Source organism: Mytilus galloprovincialis, chromosome 14, assembly GCF_965363235.1.
Source record: "Mytilus galloprovincialis chromosome 14, xbMytGall1.hap1.1, whole genome shotgun sequence".
NCBI classification, from domain to species: domain Eukaryota; kingdom Metazoa; phylum Mollusca; class Bivalvia; order Mytilida; family Mytilidae; genus Mytilus; species Mytilus galloprovincialis.
In genome coordinates this window covers 64032624-64057356 of record NC_134851.1, presented here as the reverse complement: position 1 = coordinate 64057356, position 24733 = coordinate 64032624, and the positions used below count along the sequence as shown (strand labels likewise).

Sequence of the window (24733 nt, the reverse complement as noted above, 5' to 3'; positions counted from 1 at the left end):
AAAATAAAGGATTGGGCTTTGACGTAAAAAATTTAACACGAATTGGTTGACCGTTATGGAATAACCGTGGAGCAGGATCTGCTTACCCTTCCAGAGCACCCGAGATCACACCTAGTTTTTTTTGTGGGATTCGTATTGTTTATTCTTTAGTCTTCTATGTTGTGTCATGTGTACTATTGTTTGTCTGTTTGTCGTTTTCATTTTTAGCAATGGCGTTTATGTCAGTTTATTTCCGATTTATGAGTTTGACTGTCCCTCTGGTATTTTTCATTCCCCTTTTATCAGAGACAGAATCGTGTTAAGTCTTTTATAGCGTAAAACAGAATGCATAAATATATAGATGATAGTATGTGTTATCTTGGAATAACCAGGGGTTAATATGTTAAAAATGCATTGTTAAATGTTTACACCCATGACAACATCAAGAAAACGACTTTCCTTTAATAATTTCGTACTTCCACTGCACAGACCCCAAAATGTCATTTTCTTGATTCGGTATCGTCCGGAGAAATCTGAATCTAAGTCTATAGATAGGGACATCTCCAACTTGTATGATGTTTGTATACAGTCTATAGTATATTGACCGAATTGGATGAGCATCACAAACATACATGACAATGATAAGTATCCATTCCCAAAAACTGTGAATACATACATCACAATTAATCATGTTTTCAAGTTGTCTTTAAATTTCCCATTTTTTCTTACAACTGACACTCAAATGTTCAACTTGATCTTGCAAAACTGTTTTCACGTTAAACTAGGAGAAAAAAACATATTCGACTTAAGTATGTGTAAGTTTTGTAGTATACTATGATTGTTAAGCTTTATAGATTGATTTCTTACTTGAAAACATTTATTTTATCTTTTTAACTATCGTAAATTCAGAAATTATTGCGAGGTTTTTATTTTTGCGAAAAATGCGACAGAGTTGTTAACGCAATAAATTAAACTCGCATTTTGAGTAATTATATATGAATTAAACAGGATATTTCTCGAAATCGTAAAAATTTAGATCGCCTTTCAGTCTAAATTTACAAAATTACAATAATAAACGTACGCTTTACTTTCTGAATTTACAGTATCATCCTTTTTATACGTAGCAACGATTGTTCTGAACTAAAATTCAATGTATTGATAATGAATTCGGTAAAAGAAATAAGCTTCAGGTAACATATTTTATTATCATTTTCCTTCTGATATTATTTCCACTTGTGGATGTTGTGTAGGAGAATCATCTGCAAAAGAGGCATGAATTGAAATGAGAATAATTATATTTCATATGAAAATAATAATTACTAACATGAATTCGTGATATCGGTGGATACACCGTTACAAAATAGCATTTACATAAAAAATTTATGTTGTAGGCGTTTAATAAAAAGGTAATCAAATGGCATAGGCCTCAGATATATAATTTTGATAATTTTATACATTTTCTACATAACGTTATCTTAAAAAAAAATCACTGTAAGCTTTTTAAATAATTGCTTGAAATTTAGAATGAAGAATGTTATGTCAGGCACATGATCATGTTGAAAATAAGAAATTATTCATACACATAACTTAAACTCAAATGAGAAGTACTAAATTTGACATATTCCAAATACTAATTTATAATGCATAACTTTTCAAGACTGTAAAATGTATCCAATATTTTTTTGTATGTAAACAATGCCTTAGAATCAAATGTCTTAAACGGTAAATCTTCAAACAAAGCAACACGACAGGTTACACGTGTACAGCAGAATCTGCTAACCTCTCCGGAGAACCCGAAATTACCCCCTGGTTTTGGAAGGGTTATATTTGCTTAGTCTTTAGTTTGGTATGTAGTGTACTATTATTTGTCGGTTGGTCTTTTTCTTTGGTAGCCATGGCGTTATCAGTTTATTTCCGACTTATGGGTTTGAATGTCTATCTAGTATCTTTTGCCTCTATCTTACTTTAATAACAAGATAGTACTCATTCTACGTTTATATTTGTTGTAAGTAGAAAACAAAAACAACATTGTTACATGCAAGATACGTGTTGCTCTTTTTAGTAGAAGTTTTATTTCTAAATGTTATACGATATTCAATTCGTTAGCATATTCTGGACTACTCATCCGATTCCCAATCATGCCTGTTGATGTTTCTAGTTTGATAAGCTCAGTATGCTTCTGAGTTACAAAAATGTATATGTGACTATTTCAATTGGACGTGAATATCATTTATTTGATTGGATTAGCTGTCACTTATTGTAATGTTTTATAACTGACACTGAACCCATAACTGACTATAGAATAATCAGTATAGAAGCGGATGAGCATCGTATTGGAAGTTGAAGTAACTTCTATGCCTTCTTTAGATCCTCCCGTCAATTTATCAAGTAATCTGTCGTTTGAAATCTCACCATCATATACCTAATCAAAATAATTTATTATCAATAACTAATAATGTTTTAGTATCTAATTACATAGACAGTTCACTGGACGATATTGATGTATTACAATTAATATGTTGCATTAACATGAAGTACATATAGTTGACTGTCCTTTGCACTGACTATCGCGACATTTACCACTAAATGAGCAAGAATTGCTTGAATTCCTTTGCAGAGCATCTTTAATCAACCAATAATTTACAATGTTCTTTGTTTAATAAGTTACTTTCGGCGCAGGGTTGTGTGATTATTGTATACTGTTTGTATTTCGATGCTGTATTTGTTAGATGATGATCTTAACAACACTAATTTTCTCGACCTTTTTTTCATTATTGTTCTGTCTCTGTTTTGAAAAACTATATCAGAAAAATCTTCGGCATAAAGGAAAATAAAAATGTTTAGAATCCTCAAAACAAATATAAATACAATTAAAAACCAATTGTTCAGAGAACAATTGAAGGTCTTTCCGCATTAAATTATTCATAGTTATTTAAAGAAGTTCCTGTTTACTCAAAGATAAAATTGGCATCCACTGATAAGTTTATTCATAATGACGCGATAAGTAAGTACTTTCTATATATTTTAGAGTGAAATAAAGGAGATAATGTGCTACTTTCGGTAAATTAAGTGTCACTTCCGATCTCATATGATAGCTTCTTTCACTCTGATTCCAAAAATATATAGTTTTATATACTTTTGCTTCTAAACCAATAGATAATTGGCCACTTTCGGTTTATTGAAAGTCATTTTTAGTCTTTAGTGATAAGTTAATGAATTAAAATTACAAAATGTGTCGATTCTGATTATTTTTCCATGAAAAAAATTGCAAAAATGGCTACTTCCGGTTTTTTCAAGGTCATTTCCGGTTGTCATTTTTCAAGGTAATATGGCATCCAACCTTTTGTCAAAGGTCATATGGCTTTATAATGCACCAAGTTGAAGTAATAATCAAATAACCTTAACATTAAACATTTCAGGGACAGTAACTCCTATAATATGCCATTGGATTGTTTGAGACCAATGTAACATATCTTCAAAACAATAAAGGAAACATGTTGCACTTGTTCTTTTATATGTATATTCAAAAGTGTTTGAGAAAATGCAAAAATAAGCAAAAGTCAAAATTAAGAATTTGACCTTGACCTTTGAACTTGACCTCATCTTTCAATTTAGGACCTAGGGACCTCAAATAAAAAGGTTCCAGGTTTATACGGTTAAATGTTTAATAACACATACCGACAATTATATTTGGTAAAGGTAGATAACTCATATAAAATTTCATCAAATCAGCCAAATCAAAATTCCTGAAGATGTAACGAATAATTAAAGAAAAGAATTGTGTCCATATCTTTTTTTGTTACGTAGGAGATGCACACATTTGATTAACAGTGAATAGGAAGATAACTATGACAATGAAAATGTTCAGCTTAGAATGGATGAAAATAAAAAGCGCATAAACTGTATGATACTATATAAGAAATATCTTAGCAACATATTGCGAAACAAAATTTTACGTCTAAAAAAAATATAATAATTAAAAGTCAATTGTTCAGAGAACAATTGAAGGTCTTTCCACAACTAACAAGAAAATTGGTCCCGTTAATTATATTACTACCAGTTAGTCTCCGAAGATATCACAATCCCAGTAGCCAGTACTTCGGTACTGGCATACTTCGGTACTGGCATGAAAATACGGATTTTTTGTGTCATTAAGATTTGCTCTTACAAAATGATAGAAATTATTATAAACTAAGGAATGTATCTCCCTCATGCAAAGCTCCGATTTTTTTCACGGATTTGGCTATACTTGTTGGACCTTTTGGATTATAGCTCTTCATCTTTTATATAAGCTTTGGATTTCAAATATTTTGGCCATGAGCATCACTGAAGAGACATGTATTGTCGAAATGCGCATCTGGTGCAAAAAAATTTGAACCGTTCATTTTATAATAATATATTTTAATAGAAAAACATCAAAATTAAGTTTTAAATGTTACTTTCTGTTGCTTAATGATGTATAAATATGAATATAAAGCAAAGGTTAAAATCTACAACGTCCAATCAACTAATGACCTTGACATCAATTCACGGTCATAAACAAAGGACATCAAATCCACAGACCATTGGTCTTTAATATGTACTGGTAATGAGTTATATCACTTTACGCATAATTCTAAATATAGAATGGGCGAATACTTCCGTTAATTGTCTACGCACCCTCTCAACCAAAATCAACATTTTACGACATGTCGCAACTAATAATTTTGTTAAAATAATTTATCGATATCTTATAAGATTTTTGAAAATAAGTCAAAATAAGTCTAAATCAAAATTTAGAATATGACCTTTGACTTTGACCTTATTTTCATGTTTTTTGGACCAAGGACCTTATATCAAACGACCTTAAGTCTCTATCACTTATGGTTTATAAGATAGAAATGCATATCCCTTAGATCAAATTCATCAGGGGAAATAACTTTCATATGGAGTGTTCATATCGCTTCGGTCAAAATAGGACAAATCATGCAAAGGATATAACGAGCAATTTTATAAAAATAAATGTGTCGTCTTCTTTTACGGTTACGGAGGAGATATAGTCACAAGGAAAAGAGTGTTCGGGGATATAATTATTACAAAGAAAATTGTTCGGCTTAGTATAGGTAAAAACAAAATGCGCATAGACCGTAAAAAAATAAAATAAATATCTAAGCGACATATTGCAAAACAGAAATTTTACGCGAAAACAAAATTTGGCAGAAGAAAATAATAATAGTCAGAACAAATAGAATAGGTCTTTCCACAGAAAATTGGAAAGACATAATAACATTACTACATTGTTTTTGTAGCAAGACATACACTACATTTTAAATTAATTGAATATGTGTATACATAAACTATATCGGCACCATCCTCAATGTCAAAACGTATGAAGTTCAACATTACTCTTGAACCTTTCTCAACTGTAATGATGTAACTACAATCGGGGTGATCGCAGTAGTTTGATGGATAACGATTTGACGCGAAACTTCCAACTGGTCCATTAAATAATCCACCACAAGTACCTGTCATAGTAAATAATTCAGATGTAAATTAGTAGAATTCTAGTATCGACGTAAATGGCTGTTGTTCAACCATTATGGACTACTTATCATCTTATAAAAGTCTGTTTACCAATGGAGTAATCTTTCCATTTTTATGAAAATCATTTTTTTAAATATCTAACATGTACGATACTAGACTATTTTTATGTGTAACTGTAAAACAGTTTTTTCTAAATAAAAGATCCAATTTGAAAAATGAAATAGAATGTGCTTGTTTTAAAAAAGTTATCTTCTTAAGGAATACCTGTAATTTTTTTTCTGTCCATGAAGAAATAAAATCAAAAATGTGGTGCACACTGATTATCCCGCGTAGCGTGTTATTAAAAGTGCTCACCACAATTTTTTTGTTGTTTCGAATAGGCAGAAAAAATATAACAGTCATTTTTTATAATTCATCTCTTAATTCGATTTAAACCGGAGTAAATCATGAACGTTGATGACGTCACGGTCACAGGACAAAATTATGTTTATGAGCTGATAAACAAAACGACGGCAGCTAATCAGAAGACGCGTTACATCCATAATTAAATTATTATACTAAACAACGGACAATATATGTGTTACATACTATTACATGCACAGCATCTGTTATTATTGCAAAAAGGGCCTATGCCTGTATCTTGTTCATTCACACACACTGGTTTACTCAATCCGTTAATAGCTCTACAGTGAGTATACTGATGTGTATCTGAGAATAGATAAGATAGAAAAAAAAACAATTGACATAAATTTTTTTAGCTACACTAGTTTATAGATTATTGCAAAGACTAATATTATTACAAATATCTTAAAATTAAGTCTTCATGCACTTTTTTTTATTGTTAATCTTATTAGCATCGTTAATAACACATCTAATTCTCCTTTTATTTTATAAATCTGTCAAAAAATCTACGCTATATTATGTGTTACTCCGAGTTAAATTGTATATACCGTAAAAGATATGTTGTCAGACGTGCATGACACCGCATCCAATTGACAAAAAAATTAAAACTTCATAATAGACAGATTTTCATTAAATAAATAGATATATGAAGATGTGGTACGAGTGCCAATGAGACAATTATCGATTCCAATAACAATTTATAAAAAACGGACTGCAATAAATTTTGATACTCTGCAATTTTCATTCTCAAAATGGTTTGTTACGAATCTTTGCAAAATGGCTAAAAGTCTAGGTTTTTTCGCTAAAATTATGTGTGTTTATTTCAAAATTCACAGCTGGTTTAGTATTATCCTGCAATAAAAAGAAAAGTAATGTTATGTTTGCTATAACTTTAGCATTCCCTTTGTATATATAATACACAATAAATTTATATAATAAAACTAAACTTTTAGCCTTCCCAAAATTTGAATTCAAAACTCGTACGGCTAAAATTGTAACTGCATAAAAAACGATTAAATTTTTAAGCTAAAATTTTAGCATTTTTTCGCAATTTGAACAAGTTCTTATAATGTTGAAGTTACATGATATGAAATACTAAAGTTTTAGCTTTTTTCGCAAAATAATAAATTTTATGTTTGATACAGTAAATGTAAAATATTCAACATTTAAGATGTTGTGTATATTGTCTCAGGGTGGATATGGGAGGGGGTTCGGGCGTTGGAACTCCTGGAAACATATGGTTGGACCCTTCCCCTTTCCTCCTTTTGAAAATGGCTGTATCTGCCCTGTGTCTTGATTTTATAATACTAAGTAACACAGGTAGTTAACACGTAGGTTTTTACAGAAGAACAACAACTGCATTTTCTACCCTATTCATGACACGGTATTTTCGTTAAATGTTTGTTATCATTCTCTGTCTTCTTCTTCTTGTTCTTGTTCTTGTTCTTGTTCTTCTTCTTCTTCTTCTTGTTCTTCTTCTTCTTCTTCTTGTTCTTCTTGTTCTTCTTCTTCTTCTTCTTCTTCTTCTTCTTCTTCTTCTTCTTCTTCTTCTTCTTCTTCTTCTTCTTCTTCTTCTTCTTAGTAAGGAACCGTATTCATGCTGAATGTTTTTGGTCCCGTGAAATCTAAGCGCATTGCCGGGCAAGGCAGCAAGTCCTCTCAAAGTTATATACATTTGAAACATTCGCCAATTTACAATTAAAATTATGTACACTCTATGCTGTTCACTTCCTTCCAGAGCATCCTTTTGTATACTTCAAATTCATATTGGATACCAGACAGTACTGTATATTATATTGTGTGTCCACATATATTATATATGTCGTTTGTTCATTTGACAATATATAATCCATAAAGATAAAGTCAAGACAAGACAAATTAACCTAAAAAGGGGTTTGGCTCTGAACAGGAGAGTGAAGATGTCCAAAATATGTTAAATAAAAGATGAATGAAAATAAATGTATAACAACCAACCATTGACCGAGCTGTCAGGTCATATATACCACCTATAGAACTTGTGTATGAACATATGAGTATCGTAGATCTACTTTGTTTACATTTTTGCATTCAAATAAAAACTAGATAAACAAGTCAAGTATAAAAAGAAATACTCACGTAAAAGATTCCTGATTTCTCCCACTATATTTGGTATACTTCTTTCTCTAAAAGAAAATTCGCATTGCAGTTCATAAAGCACAAACATTTGATGTTTTGTCATGTAACCATAAATAAAATATAAATTTGCGCCATTTTGTAGTCTTTAAAATTCTTTATCTTTCAAACGCTTTAAATAAAAAATAAATCTATCAGGACTTTTCAAACGTTCAGGTGAGTTCAGCATAAAAAAGCGCTTCAATGATTTAACTTCTGTCTCTTAAAAGCTTGAATAATTGTATTAACTTCATATTATTTATTTTGAGGTAGCAAAATACAAAGATTTGTTATCCCAAATCAGACAACTTTAAAGTGATGTAATTCCTTTCATCCTTCCCTATATTTTATAAATGAGGTACCAAGGATAAGTCTTCCGAATTGTGATAATTTCATTATGACATAATTAATTGTGATGTAATTGGTTGCTTTATTGTGATGTCCCCACAGCTGGCCTTCGACTATTTTATCTTTTTTGTGTGTTATTTTGGCACTTCAACTGTTTCTGTTTTGTTTTTTTACATCCTTAGCTTTCTAATATAAGGTTCTGAGCGTAAATGATGAAGATAAACCCAGAATAGCTTCATTTTTATCACTTTTGCAGCGAATTTTGTTGTAAACGGTTATCTTGGTCTGACCCCAGTCACGAACTGTTTTAAAAATGCTGTAATATGTAATATGTTAAACAACACGAGCGGAAAATGTAAGGTAATTTTTTTTTGCTTTAGTGGACAAAATGATGACAAGAGTATTTTTTAACTCGTGCAACGTGTGATTTTGGAGGAAATTACCGATGCTCACGTTTTTATATATAATATGCATGTTTACCACTCTAGTTGAGATTATACATTTGTAGTTCATAACCTTCCACTTAAGCATGTTTACCTTCTCATCCACTGGTGGTATGACTGAGAATGTCAACCGTTGAAGATAAGTATGACTATAACTTTGTTGAAGATAAGTGCAAAACAAAACAAATAAAATGATATAAACCAAAAAGTTAGTAGCCCAAGCAAACGCTTGCATTCATTTATACAACTCTTAACATAAGTCGACATTTCAAAATTTTGGCATTGACAATTATGAACTCATTTGTGCGCTCCCGCTGAAGAAGCATCCAGAAAAGCACTCCGGGGACACTTTGTTTATGAAATGTAATGGAATTTCTACATGCTATCAATTTTTATGTATGCATAAAACAAGCCCTTCATTTTTCGGCGAAAGCTTATAATTTTGTGTTATAACTTAATGTCTATAAAGTGAGCTGAAGTTTAATACTAGTATTATATGGCTGATTCACTCGTTGAAATTGATCTTTTTTTCTATGGAGAACGCTTGTTCTGCTGACAGAAATGATAGGGTCCTGATATTTTGTGTACTTTAATATCCTATACTCTCATTCAAGGTATATCCTTAACTTGGTCTCAACTTTTGAATAATCTCTTTCAACTGTGTCTCTGAATGTTATTTCTGACTATTCAGCTTATATGTTCAACTTGGCGTTTATTTTTGTTGTAGTTGAGTTTTTTTGCTGTTCTATTGTTTTCCTCTTGTGGTTGATTGTTCGGTTTTGGTTTGTAATCCGGATTTGTTTTTATTATTTGATTAGATTTATGACTATGGCGGTATATTACTGTTGCTTTCAGTACGATTAAAGAGTTTTTTCATGATGAAGGTTATACTGTAACATTCATTTTCTTTGGCTGGATAGTAGATCCTTTGGCAATCATGAAACCTTACCCAACTATAAAAGTTATTTTATGTCTAGAGTTTATTGCTATGGAAGGAAGAAAATAAGAAATAAAACTGTTATGTTGAGAAACTTTAAAATACCCCAACAAGGAGAGTCTCAGTCCACGGTAAAACAAAAATTGAAAAAAGGCACTGTCTCTTGTCAAATGAGGTAAACAATTATAAGCAACAAAGCAACAAATTCAACAAGCTAAATGAAACACAAGAATACATCAACACAATAACAAACAATAAAAAGCACAAACCTGGTGGAACTCCAACCATTTTTTTAAATTATGTCCTGTACCAAGTTAAGAATATGTCAGTTGTTTATCAGTTGGTCCGTTTCTATAAGCTTTTATTTTGAACAGGCTATTTGCGATGTTTTTTACCTAGATTTTTCTTGGAGTTTAGTATTTTTGTTGTTCCTTTATTTCCTTTGAGCGACTGATTCGTTCCCTTAGATTTTGCTTGCAGTCTGGGTTTGTTTCCTTTTTATCGAATTATGACTATTGAACATCGGTTGCCTATATTTGAAACTAAAAGGAGAAATTGTTCCATTCATATACATAAAAAAAATAGAAAACCACATTTCCATATCAGATATAATCAACAGACCTTGAGTCCTTAAGGATTCATTAAAAATATGGCCACTTCAACATGTTCAAATCCTTTTTTTTCTGTTTTATTATTTTTAGTATGTTTCTTCTATCAATAAATCAACAACTACTATAAACTTATATATGATTAAAATAATTTATTAGCATAATAAATACATAACAATAAAATAATGTGAACATGTGATACATGTAAACTATGGAATAACAGAATACCATTAGCCAGGTCTGCCACCTGTTAACTGTTGTTGTCCTACTGGTAAATTACGAAAAGGGCTATTTGTAATAGGACCATGGTAAGGTGTTGCATAGGTACATTCTGAAAGCTGATTAAGTCTTTCGTGTCTATATTCAGTGCATCTCAAACAAATGCAAATTGGTAAAATGTGCACTAAATAATGGGCATGACAGGTTTTAAGTTCATGCAATAACCTCATAAAATCTTCTGCACTTATATGTCCCTGTGAATTAACTCCATGTAAATTAAGTAAATAAAACTCATTACGGATGACAGAACGATACATTGGTTTGATATAAAGCGAATGAATTGCAACAGCATTGTTTGCACTGATTTTTCGTGGCAGAAGCAGTTTAACAAAGTCTGTTTCCAGTTGGAACTTTTCAATCAGTGGAACAAGAAGAGCTGTTTTGCCCTCTCTACATCTTTTTACTTCACTATTGTCATTTACTAAGCATTTAAATAAAAAGCCTAATGTAAAATTGCGATTATACTCCGATAAAAAAAATTCTATTTCTTTTACATCATTTTCATTTTGCATTTGCATATAATTATTAACAACATCTAATAAAAACTCACTTCTTTTTAGTGCTAAATGAACTTTGGTCTGGGGCGCAACGGTAACCACACTGGGTTCACCATCCTGACCAAAGTTTAAATGAAGAATTAGCTTATTCATGATAGAATTGCAATATCCTTTTCCTTTTTTTCCTAACTATTTAATTATAGTTCCCTATTAAGAATTATATTCTTGCCCGCCCCAAAAAGGAAAAAGGATAGAAGCAGATATGTTTTCAAGATGCCTCTACACCATAGCAAACCTTCAGACAATCATGTGGATATTAATTTTAAAACACTCTTTGAATGTCCATACATTTGGTCTTTAATGTGACCCATGAAGGTTAATCAAGAATCAACAAAATATAGTTTACTATATCCAATTATTTTTAACAATGACAAAATATAAACAGTTTATAACTTATTCTTATAATTAATCATTGCAGTGGGTCAAACAGCATAAAACTTCTATAGGCAACGATATATATATATGATATAGGGGTGTATACAATACACAGTGAAAAAACAGTAGTCATAATTATGAATTTTTTGTGCAAAAATATGAACTTAATGGAAAGAACTGTGTAATACACTCTTTTGTTTGCAATGCAGACTCATTTACTCCATGAAAAAATAATATCGAAAATTTGCAGACATAACAAACATTTACACTTAGTCTATCTATTGATAAATTGAAAAACTTTAGATAAATAATAATGTAAATTCAAGTCAAACAGAATTAATATACATCCATGTGTTCTCTTTCCTGATTTTTATTGTTTGCTTTGAATTTGCTTTGCATTTGGTCAAACTTATGGTAAAGTTGCATAACATAAAATAAAATTCTGCTGTCATAGAACTGCATTACTAAACTAAAGGTCACAATATTTTCTTGAAGGGATTTTGTTATATATTAATATATTTACTTATATTTTTACTTCACAGGCTTTTTTACTTTTCCTATTATCGATTTTCATCAATAAGACAAAAAAAAATAACAACATTTTGCAATACCATAGTTTTATTATAAGTAGATATACATTCAATGTATTTGAAATATGACACAAAGTATCCTGAATTTGTTGTTTCATATCAGATGAACTTATTTAAATCTTAAAGGGGCACTAGCTACGACATATAAAAAAACAATTATATATTATTTTTTTTGCTCAATAACTAATGAAATACAAATTGTGAAATAATAATTCGCTTTTAGCAGCCAGTATGATTTAGTTCTGTCAAAATAAGCTAAAATCATTGATAATGAATTATTCACTTGTAAGTGAATAATTCAACCTCATTGAATTTGTATTAATGTGAACTTCAATTTAACTCCTTAGCTTGAAATGGATAACAGATGAATTGAATGTGTACAATTATTTAAAGGAAAAGAATATCAACATTGAAAGTGAAACAAAGGTAAATCAATTGATTGACTGATTTGATCCACAGAAAATCATTCTTATACAGATAAAAACGATGATAAACATTAATTTTTCATCTATAATATAAAATTAAATAGACCTAGAATAATCTAAGAGCATGAATTTGCTTGATCTATTTATATCTATATTTATGTTTACATCGCTTATATGGTCATTGAATGACTTTAGAGGTCAACTCGATAATTAATTAGATGGCGGTCTAGACTGAGAACACACGAAATGAAGCTATGTAATTTTATACCGTGTCCTCTTAATAATTTATTTTAGACTTTTAGTAGGTTGGATATATGTTAACATTATTCATTATTATAAATCAAATACTAGAAATTAAGTAAAATCGGTGAACATGAACTTGACATCTAGTGCCCCTTTAACATTTAACATTTTTTTTACAAGTTCTTTACACATATCTTCCTTCTTTTTCTTTTTTTCTCTGTCTTGTTTACATATGTTTTCAAGTTTTTAATAGTACCAATATCAGTCAGTCTTACAGTACACTTCTTGGATTCTGCTGTATCTATTTCCTTATTTCCTGATCTTTTTCTGCCTACAAAACATCAACATATTTTACTAACTAAAAGGCCTATTATTATGCAAATACATTGCTTTTAAAACTAGAGGCTCTAAAGAGCCTGTGTCGCTCAACTTGGTCTATGTGAATATTAAACAAAATCTTACTTTGCTGAACATTATTGCTGTTTACAGTTTATCTCTATCTATAATAATATTCAAGATAATAACCAAAAACAGCAAAAATTCCTTGAAATTACCAATTCAGGGGCAGCAACCCAACAATGGGTTGTCCGATTCATCTGAAAATTTCAGGGCAGATAGGTTTTGACCTGATGATCAATTTCACCCCATGTCAGATTTGCTTTAAATGCTTTGGTTTTTGAGTTATAAGCCAAAAACCGCATTTTACGCCTATGTTCTATTTTTAGCCATGGCGGCCATCTTGATTGGTTGACCGGGTCACCGGACACAATTTTTAAACTAGATACCCTAATAATGATTTTGGCAATGTTTGGTTAAATTTGGCCCAGCAGTTACAGAGGAGAAGATTTTTTAACCAACTATTATTTTATACTAAATGATTTCTCACCTATTTCTGATTTTTTATCTTTTGTCGATGAATGATTAATAAGTCCTGTAATTGCATCTGAAATGAAAATAAGGATTTAAAAAAATAATTAATTCATTCTAACCTTCCCTGAAGTATTTGTATGGAATTAATACAATTAAAACTATTTTAAATTTGCATTATGAAGATGAAACTTCTTTTTACAAACTGTTATCATCCTTTTCAAAATCTGAATAAAATTCTTTTATCAGTCAAATCTTCAAAAGTATACAAGTTGCAATTCAGAATGTAAATAAGATTTAAAAGACAAACTGTGAACAAACAATCTTTGGACTGATATAAAGTTGTAAAAACTTTAGATTATTTACCCTTTTTAGTATTTTTACCAATCCTTTCATATTCTCCAGTAGTTTCACTGATCCTTTCTAAATTTGGGCAAACATCTATTGGATTATTTAAATCTGGAAAATTCAACAGTTGAGTAATAATGTAAATGAAAAAGGAGAAAAACCAAGATTATTCCACCAGGGATGATTCTAGGTGTTTTCAAATGGGTCCCTTAAACATCAAATTGGGATTTTTTTTAGAATAAAATCTAAGACGAAATAACATTGTTTTCCTGTAAAAACGGAAAATGTATATCATTAAGTTTAACCTTTACACTGATGTTCATGTAAGTTGTAACATTTTGAATAATTCTGGATGGGCTACTGTAATTACATGAATATTATTGAACATGAGGCAATAGTCTATCATCTTAGCTATAGTTACCTAGGCCTATTACAAAAACATTTAAGCTAACATAAATAAACCACTGAAAAAAATCATTCATCGGGTATTTTTTCAACAGCAGGTCATCTCTATAAATTTACCTTAATTCAAATGGAATAAATTATATGTTTATAGAACACAACCTTCAATGCCATGGCAGGCAGACATTGGTTTAATTTAAAATAACATATTAAGGTGTATGCAGTAATATAAAAACAAGAAACTGGAAAACAAAACAAAATGTGACAGATTTCTATTATTCAGATAATGAGTATTCTAATGCAATTTGGATGTAACAATTTTTCTTTTCATTGGCTAAAATTTGCTGTCAAATCCACAGTTGGTCAGGCTTAACTAACCCCCCCCCCCCCCCATTTTGAATTGATTGAATCAAATGTTCGATTACTACTATATAATTGAAAATAAAACAACACCTACCTTGAATTTGGCGTTTTAATGTAATTTTATCGTAATTTGAAGCGTACGGGTAAAGTAATAACCTCCAGTTCGTAAGTTTTCATTTGTATTACGTCACGTTTAGCCATGATATTTTTGTGCCAAAATAATTCATGAAATGTTGCGTATTTTTTTTCTAATTGTCAAATTTAGTCGTTTTTTTAAAGTTTTATCGTACTTTTTCTTTTTGTAATGCATTAGAATCGGAATAACAGTACTGTAAAATTAAAATTGAGAATGGAAATGGGGAATGTGTCAAAGAGACAACAACCCGACCAAAATAAAAAACAACAGCAGAAGGTCACCAAGTTGTCACTGTCAATTTTAATTTGATGGTTGCAAATCACTGTTTTACTGTCTCTGATACTGTCTACTGTGTAACAATTGACGGTGGCAACTCTTCAACTACAGTACTGTTATTCCTTATGTAACAGAAAGTAAAAAAACATATTGTTTTCTCTCATAAAAGTTGTACCTTTGTTTCCTGAATGATGTATTATGAATGATATAATGTTGTGCATCATAGATGGAATGTCAGAACTGACAGATAGATTGAAAATGTCTTTTATTATATGTCAAGCTGAGATATGAAGTCAATTCATCTCTCACGTCCTCAGATATGCCTCTAGTGTTGTCAACATAATGGTTAAACATTGGCAATGATTTAAATGGCTTATAATTCTGCAGATACTCTATAATTTCAGCTTTCATTTCTTTTGCTTTTGCTTTTATAACTAAGGAGGTGGGCATACCTGAGGAGATATTTTTCATTTACTTCAATTAAAATAAATAAAAAAAGTATATAGGAACATGTAAGCTGTCTTACTGTGAATTCATTTATTTCCGTGGGTACCAGTTTTCGTGGATTGGGGAAAAATTGTGTGTTCTTGTATATTTGATTTCATGGTTTTTATTATGTGTTGAAACAAGCCTATAGAAAATTCCTACTTCGTTGAGTATTCAAATTTGTGATTCACCTACACCCACGTAAACCACAAAAATTGGTATCCCACGAAAATCAATAAATCCACAGAATCTTAAAATATAAGCAAATAAATTGTTCCTCCTATTTTAATTGCATACAGTTTAATATCTCATTTCAATTTCACTCATTTGACTCATGTGTAGATCTTACTTTGCTGAACATTTTTTGCTGTAACATTTTATCTCTATATATCTCCAAAGAAAATTGAAGATAATACATGTAACCAAAAACAATGAAATTCCCTAAAAAAATTACTATTTCGGAACAGTAACCCGACAATGGGTTGTTGGATATGTCTGAAAGTTACAAGGCCTATAGATCTTAACCTGATAATGACTTATTTTTATACCTTACTTCGCTGAATATTTTTACTTTAACTTCTCTCTATCTATAATAGAATTAACGATACAATGAAATAACCAAAAAATCAACCATTTCGGAACGGTTACCAAACAATGGGTTGTCCAATTGCACTGTTCATCTTATGGCAGATAGATCTTGTTAAATTACTTACATAAACCTCAATTTAGGGAAAATAGATATTGACTAGATAACAATTCAATCCTTTGTCAGATTTGTTCTGAATGGTTTATTTTCAGAGTTATAATCTACATTTTACCCCATATGTTCTATTTTTTAGCCATGGCGGCCATATTGATTGGTTGGCTGGGTCACTGCACACATTTTTTCAAAAAGATACCCCAATAATGATTGTGGCTAAGTTTGGTTAAATTTGACTCAGAGGAGAAGATTTTTGTAAAAGTTAACAACGATGTCGACGGAGACGAACAAAGGACGAGGGACGCCAAGTGATGAGAAAAGCTCACTTGGTCTTGTGGGCCAGGTGAGCTAAAAAAGCAATGAAAATTCATTGAATGCAGCAGTTAAGTTAAAATTTAACCTTAAATAGTGAAAAACGATAATGACTGATGAATGAACTGAAAGTGCAATGCAATGTGATATATGTGGAAATGCCAATGTAAAAAAACACCTGCATGTTTAACCCAGCTACATTATCTATGCATGTGCCTATCCCAAGTCAGGAGCCTGTAATCAGTGGTTTGTTTATGTGTTACATATTTGTTTTTTGTTCATTTTTATATTTAAATAAGGTCGTTAGTTTTCTATTTTTAATATTCAGACTGGTTACATTTGTGTACCTTCTAATACTTTGAGAGTATTTAAAACAAGCTGCCATGCATCTTACTAAAGTAGGTCTTCGCTGAAGTTTGTGTGTCAGGACATAACAGAATATCTTTATGAATCAACAGATTTTCTGGCTTTGTTTACACTTCTTCTTCTTCAATCATAAACAGTCCAGACTGTGCTCTTAAAACAGCATCTAGATCAGCCATATGATGTAAAAAGCCTGAAAAATTAAGATCTAACTATGTAGGTGAAACTTAAGTAAAATTTAGAAAAAAAGGCCATCAATAGCATGTGCCATTTCAAACCAACACTGAATTTAAAAGTCCTCCAGGGGCAGGTAGGAAAAAGTGGATATGACATTTGAAATCATGCAAATGGTTTAATTATTCAAAACAAATAAAACTTAACCTTAAATTGTGAAAAAACGTTAATGACTGATGAATGAAACTGAAAGTGCAATGCAATGTGATATATGTGGAAATGCCAATGTAAAAAAATCGTGTGTTTATGTGTTACATATTTGTTTTTTGTTCATTTTTATATTTAAATAAGGTCATTAGTTTTCTTTTTTGAATTGTTTTACATTAAAATTGTCATATCGGGGCCTTTTATAGCTGACTATACAGTATTGGCTTTGCTCATTGTTGAAGCCCATATTTTGGTCTCTTGTGGACAGTTGTCTGATTGGCAATCATACCACATCTTCTTGTTTTTTTATATATAACAATATCATTAGTGGTTCCCCTTTAATAGCTTATATCTACAGTTTTCACATTGGAAATAAGTTTTTTTGAAGAATATTATACTTTTTCATATAAGAATAGACTGTCCATTTCAACATACTTTTTAAGAAAACTAATTTCTTTCAATGGCCACTTTTGTCCTAGCTGACAAAATTGGAATTAAACATATTTCCTATTTTCAATCCCTTGGTTTGACCTTATGGTTGTACAGTCACAAACAAACTAAAATTGGAAGAACAAGAATGTGTCCAAAGTACACGGATGCCCCACTCGCACTATAATTTTCCATGTTCAAATGACCATGACCATAGGGAACATGTGTACTAAGTTTCAAGTTGACTGGACTTCAACATCATCAAAAACTACCTTGACAGAAAAATTTAACCTGAAACTCACACTTTCATTTTCAATATTTCAACACCATAACTCCTGAACTGTTAAGGTAAAAATTGCCTCTATTGAACTAGACATCCATTTTGTCATCAGTAGCACCATTTTTGAAAAAAACTTTTATTTTTCAAGTTCAATGTTCAGTTGAATAACATTACCTTTGTCTATCAAGGTGATGTTTTCTAATTTTTGTTCAGCAGATCTTTTTAACAGCATCTTTTTTTTAAACATTTATATTTTAACTTTCATGCATATGTTACAAGGATTTATATTCTTTGTCTGAAAGATCAAAAGTATTATAAGATAAATGAGATTTTTCAATCAGATATAACAAAGTTTTGGATTTGAATAGCCTGCATCACTCATCTGTAATATTTTGAGTATCAATGATTATATTTTTGCTATTTAATGATTACAAATATGCACACGCTGTTTTCATTTTCTTGAAATTATAGTTTTTACAAATGAAAAGGAACATTTGTCGAACGACAAATCATTAGAATTGTTTTTGACAAATGTTGGAATTAAAATAGCTACACTTTAACATGTCAGTGTTGCAAATATTGAAAGACAATTATCCACGTATGACTGAAGGAACATGGGCTAAATAATCTCCATGGAAAAGAGATGTGCCAATGCTAATACAACTACTGGTCCGAGAACACAATTAATTCGTAGTGCATTTCTTTTAGAACATAGATGAAAATTAAAAAAATCCCACCTGCGCTTTCTCAATGAAATTTTTACAGTGTGTTGTACTACTTTGGGACAAATTACATCAAAATTATAGAAAACTTCATCGCCTCTAACTCAAAATATGGACAATTTTGTGGTTAGGGTGTCTTGAAATCTTTTGACAGCTTCCGAAGTGCTAATTTTTAACCTTTTTTCAGCTGGACCAAATCACTACTTTCTTGTTAAATTCTGGACCCAAATTTTTAACAGTGTAATTTCATCCCCTACTTACAATTTGAGGCATTAAACATGGAGAAATAAATTTGGAAGGGGTATACAAATTATTGGCAAGTAACCCACTGTTAACACTAGGGACTATATTAATCAAGGGACGACAATTGTGGTCTCGGACCTACTTACCAAATCCCATTGACTTATCACAAGTAGTTGCCTTTAAACAAATCTAAACACAAACTAATACATGTAAACTAAGCAAAATTTCAAAGTCAATATTCTTCTGACAGAAATAAAAGAGAAGCAAAAAACAGACAAACCTGAATCAAAGTTGGATGGTCTGTGTATCAAAGTGCATGTAATAGTGACATGAATTAGACTTGGTACATGTACATCAAGGTGTTGCAAGGTGATTGGATGAACATTGTCACATAAATATTTTAGGAGTGATGATCTTTGCTCCTAAGTAAAATTCCTAGTTTTGTCAGCATAGTCCTCACAACTTTTCGCGGGATCTCCTACTTTTGGCATTAATTTAATGTAGTTGAACAATTTTGAATATATTTCAAAATATCGAGATGCATATTGCTTCTTTCCAGCATTAATTTTGAAAATTCGCCTTTAGTAAATTTCTGTGCTTGCTCTGACGTATTTTCGGGACAACATAAGAGGTTTTTGTGTGTTTGTCCTTTGTTGATGAGTTTCATCAATCTTTTGTACATAAGATTTTGTTTCAGAATTGTCTTTTCTTTTAGGAGGTTCCTCTTTACATAAATTTCTGATGATTTCCCCCTACAAATAAAGTTAGATCTTTAGATAAATTAAAATTGTAGAAAAAAATTTAGAAGCGTTAAATGGAACAAACATTATAATGATAGTTTATGACTGAATATAGATCTTTACAAATCTTTAGGTTGTAATAGTGATGTTGGGTTTCCTCTCTCCTTCATTTAAACCCACATACAAGTTTATAGATAACACTTACAGGTTACATCTTCATACTCTGAACATAATGCAAATCATCTGAGAAATAAATATTGTTGAATCGCAGCATAAAACAAAATGTGAAGTATACATTGTATCAACAGAATTTATGAGAAAGTTTTAAGTTTTAAGAATTTTCAATTATGAAAATAATGCAAAGATCATTTATGTAATCTGAATGTTATTCTTCTCTTGTGTGATTTTTTCATAATGTTGAGCTTCAATATACATAATATATAGATTTGAAATCAATATCTATATTTATTTCAGTGTTTTTGTATTTTACTCTGTAAATGTTATATTATAACAATTTCTTACATATTTAAGGAGGTTAACATCGTAAGCTGTAGGACTGTTTTTTCCTGAGGCCTATAAGAATATACATGTATTACTTAGGTGTACACACATTTTTATATCAATTTGTAGTCCATATTCAGGTCTTTCATTTTAAAGATTAGTGCAAGAATACTTTAAAGATCATACTAAACTACATGTACATTATCATATCATTCACACTACCTTGGAAGCTATTTTAATTACTTTATTCTGCCATTAGCATGAAAATTGCTTGAGAACGATGTGCAGAGCTCACAATTTTTCACATTCACACTGTTATCATTTGTCACTGTACATGTACAATTTATAGCCTCTGAAAAAAAAATCTATAGTATTATCATTTACATCTACTTTACATACCTAGTACGCACATACAAATATTTTGAACATAGGCTAGCTTAATATATAAAATATACATATAACCGTCACACTATAAAAGATAAACATGATAAAGACATTGATGGACATCCATCTCTTAGTTAGGGTCTATTTTATCGGCTTCGGTAAAAAAGCGATTTGTATAGAGTTTTGCTATTTTGCCGGTCTTAAGACAAAAAAATTTACAAACAATTAAGAACATCCTAACCTCAAATGTTAATGTGCTTGAAGAAAACCTCACATATAAAATGACAATGCAAGTATTAATGGACAAAACAAACATATCAACTGTTTACTGAGTCACATCTGACCTGATATCTCAAAATAAAATTCCAATCAAGAAGGTTAGTGTTCCTTTTACAGAATGCACGATATCAACTGGTGATGAAAGACCAAGCAAACAAAAAAGATGCATGAAGAGTGGGTCCAAGGATGGGTGTTGCAGCAATGAATAATTAAACAAACATTTGAAAATCTAGTCTACTGAATACAATTTTCAAAAGTATAATCCTTTTTATTAAATCTTAAAGTCTCAGTTAATGAATATTAGAATTAATATTAAATAAGTTTTTTATTCCATTTACCCTCATGATACACAGTAAATAAATGAGTGCCATATTACTTTAAAGATATAAAGGTCAATTCTTAAAGGCCAAAGACTATAAATTTAGGTTTTTTTTTTATCTAAAAAGAATTTATGTAATTTATTCTGTAAGTGTTATTACAGTAAATAGTACTATACCAAAATAAAACAAACTGCTTAAAGTAAAAACACATACATATTCTTAACTTTGTATATAAAAAGTCTTAAAAATCTGTAAACTTCCCATGTCAAAGTAAAAAAAACTGTAAACTTCCCATGTATAAAGTCATTAAAACTTAAAGATCCTAGTGTACATAAGGTTGTTGTGTTAGGATTGTTAATTAAGTTTTCCGTTTATTTTTTGGTGGTGGAACTCTTCGACATACGAACGTATGGCTATCCTTTATCTAGTCGAAGACTAAAAGATTATAGAAATCTCACCTAGTAGCCACATATATCATGTGTGTCCATGATAATTTTTTTCAATAAAATGTATTTCATATAGTCCGGAGCCGGCAAAATAGCCACTGCCTTTTACTTACCTTGCTTTCGATCGGTAGTTATATCCTGCATTCCTTGTTTACCTTTATATGTATTAGTCCATATGTACTGGTGTAGAGCCTCATATAAAATCAAACTAGTTGTTATATTGTATAAAACAGAATCCCGGTCCGTTAACCCTTATTCATGTTCGATCTAGTACCTGTTTGTCCTGATTATTATGTTTTGTTGTTGTGTAGTTGCATAATGTTTATTATTAGAACAAAGTATATTAAAGTTTGTTGACAAACAATCGCTGAATATTTGTATTGACGCAAACAAATCATTATTTTCCTGTGATTTGCATAGATGAATTCTGGAATACAATGTATATCTTTATTGATATTTATTACCAATTTAAATAATTCTATTCAATCAATTTATGCAGTAAAATAATAAATGACCTTTCGATAAAATATCCAAATTTCCGGATCTTTTGTAAACATATATGTAATTGTTTCACATTCAATCCAGTCACTCACTATAAATCCCCACTGTTACGTATATTTTAGACACGAAAAAAATTAATGAAGTTAAGGTAGGCTGTAGTATCTATTCGAAATAACATCAACCATGTGATCCAAACTTTAATTAGAAAGAAACAGATATTACAGTCATTCTTTCAACATTGTTCAAGTATAGTTTTCAATTCTTGAAACTTGTGCGCACAACTTAAAAATTGTGCCCGAAGCGCTAGCCTGACCACTACTACCTAGTCTCTAGACAAATTTTACCAAATATTGAATTTGAATATATAAAAATAAATCGATGAATTATTTTATACCTACTTACCAATTGATAATTGACATTTTACATTTAATTTAGAAGCGACAGAGTTATCCGGTCATTCAAGGGTTTCCTAGAATCCTATCTCTCTTGGTCTATCCATAGTCCAAAACAAATTCTGTATCCTTCGGTATATTAACTTTAGACACAAAGAAAAGTTTCTTACAACTTTTTCCTTTTAAATTATCATGCACCACAGGTTTTAGTTTAAAACTCGGAAACTGTTACGAATGATTGAAATATCGTGCTTAATTTTCCTCTTAATTAAACAAAACTCCACGCTTATCATTTTAGCATCTAACACTAAATTCGTTACAGGATCAAATACTGCTACTGGGGGCAAAGTTTTCTCTGTATATTCCTTCTCGCGATCTTCATTTTCGGAACTTGTTCGGCGATGAAGGTCAACCGCCTCAGTTCAAACATTTACGTATCCAAGGTATATATCTTCAAATCAGTTCTTTTAACTGCAATGACAGACGACTTCAATGATTTGACAAAATCCTCAATATATAGAATAACTACCAACACGTCCCTTTGATTGCGATTTATTTCTTTTTATTTGGGATTCTTAGGCATTTAGCGTGCCGGTTTTCAACACTTATGTACTTGATTAACCCGACGTTTATAGTAAACTAATACACAGTTTAATTGAAATGTCAAATATAATTTAGTCATTGTATGTTGAAAAGTTTATACAGTGCTGGTATCGATTGTTAAGTCGACGCAAATATATATGAACTATTATGAATAACAAACAGAGGATGGGTTTATGAAGTCATCCCGTTAGTTTTGCTGTAATACAATTTGTGACCACAAAAGATCTATACAGCTCCATTAAAATCTTCCAGACATTAATGAAACTCTTAACTTGAGGCATGAACACATACATTTTGTATAAAAGGTGACATTGTGACAATTGCAAAACCTTTTAGAATACGTATTAACATTTGTACCTCCCTTTTAACGCTTTGTCAACACTTTGAGTCCGTTCATTCGTCCATCCGTCAGTCGTCCATAGATCTGTTAACTTTAAACATTTTGTCTTCTCCACTAAAACAACTACATGTAGAGAAAAATGGAAATAAACTAAGCAGTAAGTCTTTCATACAATTTGCCCATTCTGACCAGATGGACAATCGTTGTTACTAATTGACTGAGTTCTCAAACAATCTTCTCCTCTGAAACTTCTTTACCGAATGCATCACACTGGGCTGGATACATATTTGAGTGGTCGTTTATAAAATTTTCTCATTTTCTCCGATCGGACTACAAAAAGGATCCCTATGTGCAATCTTTTTAAATCCTGATCGGTTGATATAACAAAAGTTCCTTTCTCCCCCGACATGGCTTGACCAAATAATACGAAGCTTGACATGAAGCACTATTGAGAGGTTATTGACCAACTTTCCGCATTACGCCCAGTTAAGGCAATATACATAGGCAACAAGTGCGATTCTTGTTTCTCGTTATTCGTCCGTCTGTCTTTCTGTTCTATTTTAACCTTTTAATCTTCTCTTCTAAAACCAATAAGCGGAATTGAAATCAACTTGGCAGGAAGCATCTATTGGATGTTTTCATAAAGTAATTCCATGTCGCCCTGATTGGACAACAACCATGGCCACTATGTGTAGTTCTTGTTTCTGATTTGCTAAAATAAAAATTGTATCCTCTAGAATTGCTTGAACATATAGAACGAAACTTGACCGGACACTGCGTGCCCAAGTTGAACAAAACTGACAAGAAGCTTCATTTGTTCTTTACAAAATTTACGCATTCCGTTCTCATAAGAATAAAAATATGGTCGCAATGTAAAGCTCTTGTTCACGATTTTCTTACATAAAGAAATTATTTTGCTCTGAAACCGATTGTTCAAATAGAATTAAACTTGATAGAACACATATGTGGGAATTTTTTTTCGAAGTTTTCTCTCTTTCTTTCGAAGGACATTTATGCAAAAAAAATTGATAGGAGGACGTGAAGGTAGAAGTGACTGCT

The 24733-nt window shown here is 30.9% G+C and overlaps 2 long non-coding RNA genes across 3 annotated transcripts; both read right to left on the bottom strand.

The window, feature by feature from the left end:
- Positions 1–11779: 11779 nt before the first annotated feature.
- Positions 11780–14182, bottom strand: LOC143059168 (uncharacterized). Its single transcript, XR_012973411.1, has 3 exons — positions 14094–14182; positions 13747–13803; positions 11780–13191 (listed from the first exon to the last, which is right to left on the bottom strand). It is a non-coding gene; the product is annotated as an uncharacterized LOC143059168 (long non-coding RNA).
- Positions 14183–17103: 2921 nt separating this feature from the next.
- On the bottom strand, positions 17104–23593 carry LOC143059067 (uncharacterized). Of its 2 annotated transcripts, none has more exons than XR_012973369.1 (4): positions 22742–23593; positions 20632–20761; positions 19449–19920; positions 17104–17306 (listed from the first exon to the last, which is right to left on the bottom strand). It is a non-coding gene; the product is annotated as an uncharacterized LOC143059067 (long non-coding RNA). The 2 variants fall into 2 exon arrangements; XR_012973368.1 differs by lacking the exon at positions 17104–17306 and adding an exon at positions 18403–18498.
- Between the last annotated feature and the right edge of the window lie 1140 nt (positions 23594–24733).